We start from the raw sequence: 4,139 nt of genomic DNA on the forward strand, positions 1-4,139 counted from the left end.
AGAGACCGTCATCCTGGGAGCTTGGTGGAGAAAAGCAACAGGACATGCTGGGAGGATTTGACCACAGTGCCTTCAAAAAAAGAAGGAAGCTCTGTCTGCTCTCTCTCTCTCTTTTTCTTTCTTTCTTTCTTTTTTTTTTTTTTTTTAATGTATATTTTTTTAAAACATGGTTTTTAAAAATCAACACCATAGAGCCCACATTCAGTCTAACAGAGTCCCATCTAATTCTGTATCCTGTCCATGACTGTGTCTGGTAAAGGAGGTTTAGGGAAATGTTATAAAAATAGTGAACATATGAAGAGTTATTTCCTGAGCCAGAAGTAAAATAAAGCCTGCTTAGTAGTCTTGGATGGGCCTACTCCTCACAAACTCATCTAATCAGTTTCTGAATCAATCTAAACTTCAGGCAGCCATAAGATCTCGAGTTGATTAATCCATGTTTAATTATTCACTTTACATCTCTTGTCTCCACCCCCATCTTCTTTAAAGTTTTAATCACACTACCTGAGAATTTCATCAGTGGACCTTCAAATATTTTGTTGTAAGAAATAGTTAATATTTGTTCCTATTTGCTTCTAGACATCATTCATGACTGTACAGACCAGATCCTCTCTTAGCCTTTTCTCAGAAATGAAAACATTCGGAGCTCTTAAACCTTTCCTCATATAAAAGTTATTCCGTATCTTTGATTGCTCTTGCCTTTCTTTATATATTTTCTACTTCTATCCCCTTGGAGGATGAGAGAGTCAGGACAGCACAATACATTCACAATACAAACATACTTTATGAGCTGGTAAAAGGCTTGGCAGAGGATTATTATTCTGCTTGTTCTCTGTTCCTTTCTTCAGAATTCCTAATGTTTTATTTACCTTTTTGATGGACCCTGAACATGGCATTGAGATTTTAATGGAACTGTCAACAGTAACTCAAACATTGCTTTTTCTGCATGCTGATAGCTCATTTAGAGCCCATCACTGTTATACATGGTTAACAATGGTTTTACCCGTGTGCAATATTTATCAGCATCTCATCTGCCATTTTTTGTCCAGTCACTCAGTATTGTGAGCCATCTGCAACTCTTCACAGTTGAATTCTATTTTATTGCCTGAAATAATAGAGCATCATCAACAAATTTCATTACCTCATTTTTCCATAAGACTTATGAACATGTGGGATAACACGAGTTCTAGCATGGATACTTTCAAAGAGCTACAAAGTGGCTATCTATTAACTTAATGATTTAAAATATGCACGAGAAAAAAAATCCTAATAAGCAAGCAGTAGATAGTCTCTCTTCTTTTCCCTATGATTATATTTTATTTTATTTTTTAGTTTTTACTTGTCCTCGGCAGACTCGGATGGAAGAATATCTGCAGAGGTTATCACTGAATGTTTCTAATGTCCTAAATGCCTTTTACTTTAATGACTACTGCATAGCTGCTATTTTTGCATAATAATCTGCTCTGCTCTGTATCAAAGCAAGATCTTGTTTACCACTCGATGGGGAACTTCTCATCTTTCATGCCATATCATCCTTAGACTTTCTCATCATCTGATCCTTAAACATTTTTTTCCCTATTCATACTATACTCTCCAGTTGTAATTATCACAGAAGGAGAAGTCTCTAAGTCATGCTTTCCCATAGTGTATTTCAAAAGAGCATTGCAAAATGAGTTGTGCTTTCACATTGTCTTTTGTTTGCTCCATTAGCTCAGCTATAGCACAGATGAGAATTTCTCCATCCCCATCACTGCCCAGGATGCAAGTTCTTCTAAATACAGAAAAAGGATGCATAAACAACTTTTCAGAAAGAACCTGTTGATAGCCTTTTTTACAGCTAATTAGTAGTCAGAAGTTTTTTCCCTTACCCAAGCTTCTTACATTGTGCACAGTAACTTTATATTTAATCAAGGGATCTGGTGTGCTATCAACCATATCTCTGTTATATTATCTGCTTTGAGACTGACACATATGCTGTTCCTTTCTTTTCACCAACATTTGGGTCCAGACCTCAGCAATTACATTTTTTCCCAGACATGATGCCATAGCAGTATATGGCCGCAGCTGCACTGTCAAGAAGTGACATGCTTCATTAGGCCTCTGAGACCCACACAATGCAGAGAAGAGGATGCACTCAGTGGGAGCTCCTAGCCACAAGAGCAAACATTTTTCACTCTTCTTGGAGGGGCTGGAGGAAGAGGATATTCATGGTTTTATTCCTTCTCTGTTACCATCAGATCAGGAATGACTGTATTCTTATAAAGATCCATGCCTACAGGATTCTCCACACCCATCAAAAGATGGTGCAGGAAAAAAGCTTCATCAGAGCCAGGAATCTGGCTATAGGATGCAGCATGGTCTGTACCCCATCCTCATCACTGCTCTTCAGATAGCATGGTGCCTGGGCACACACTGGGGCAGCCAGGACCCAACACAGCAGGATGCTAGTGCCTTCTGGGGACACAAAGAGAACAGAGGGCACTGGTGAAAATGAGGATCGCTGCATGGCCTCCAGAGTCTGCACACTACTGACTGAGACCTGTCATCGGCACCGCACTGCGTCAATCCTGTGCTTCTTCTAATTTTCTCTGTGAAACTTTGGGAATTCATATTATTTATCATCATTAATTACCCACCAAACTCTTCATATTCAGCACTTGCATCACTCAGAAGATGGAGTATGCTCCATCTGCTTACCACAGAGGAGATATACTCAGGCTCAGGTCAAGATGGAAGGTATTAAACTGAAGGTATTAAGCTCAGAGGGCAAAAGGAGGAAGGCAGATGAGATAATTTGTGGTGTGTTCTTGGGATAAGAAATCTGCTGAAGGCACTCATATGGGATGGAGCCTTCTTCCCTGACAAATGAAAGCTGATGTGAGAGTCCCAAAGGGATTCAGAGAAGGGGACTGGTATTAATTGTGTTTGGAGCTGTGAGACAGGGTGTATTTCTCAATATACAGCCATCTCTCTCTCTCTTCCAGGAGAGGAGTAGGATGGTGTTGTAAAGTAGAATGGGTTGAAGTGTGGATTGAACAGAAACCCTTCACTGAGTGAAACTATCCGAGAAGTAAATCACAAGGTGATATTTACTGCTAGAAACAAAAGAGCATTTCAGGAAGAGGTCTGGCAAAAGCTCTATGTAGCCATGCCTGGAAGCACTGCACTGATTCATGCCTGTGATAGAGGAGAGGCTACTTAGACCCCTTAACACATCTCTCGGAAGTTTATCCTGCTCTCTATGCTTCTTAGTTGAGCCAGTGACTGTGACAGCAGCTGAAAATCTTTAATAATAATTAATGTGACATGTAACATGATTACTGCATGAGCAAACAAAATCTACTGCATATTTGCCCCAGATGTGTGGGACTGCCCCAGCAATGCTGTAATAATTGAAACCTGTGGGTCCTATTGAGTAGTAGGGAAATTAAAAAGTAGCTAAAGTAATTTATTTGGTGTTTTTGCCTATGTAGAGAGAAGGGATTAAATGCTACACAGGAAAATGAAAGTGAAGAAGTTTCATTTACTACTCCTAAACACTGACACTGGGCCAAACCATTACCTGCAGCCAGCAAACTTCTCGCATAGGACTTTACCCCTTGAAACATCCTCATGCTCCGTCTCCACTGCTCACGTCTGCTTCTTCACAGTTTGCAGCTTATTTAAGATTATGAGGTTCCATGCCCAGTGTAGGCAGGTTTGCTGTCTTCCCTTCTCTCACCTGCAGTCAACAGCATGCAAAGCACTGCCTCCAGTCTTCATGCGCTTTTATGAATGGGGTGTGCACAGCTACAGAAACTGGTGTCACACATTGCCAGCTGGCTGGTTTTTAGCTGGGAAACATTTGCAAGGCAGAGAGGTAATACTGAACAATTCTTAAACTGTCCAAAGGGATGCCAAAAATATAAAAAGGAAAGTTATTTTATTTTATTTTATTTTATTTTATTTTAAAAAAAGACTGTTTTTTAACCTTTGTCCTACATTTTGGGGGAAAGATATTGCTTCGTCCAGGTCAAGAGAGCACTAGAGAGCTTTTTACAGTGTCCATTCCTGTTCATTTGACACAGATATAGGAAATGAATTAAGCTCTGCCTCACCGTCTTTGTCCATCTCTAATATATTTGGGTCAGAGAACATCT

The sequence above is a fragment of the Oxyura jamaicensis genome, chromosome 1, assembly GCF_011077185.1.
Source record: "Oxyura jamaicensis isolate SHBP4307 breed ruddy duck chromosome 1, BPBGC_Ojam_1.0, whole genome shotgun sequence".
Classification (NCBI taxonomy): Eukaryota; Metazoa; Chordata; class Aves; order Anseriformes; family Anatidae; genus Oxyura; species Oxyura jamaicensis.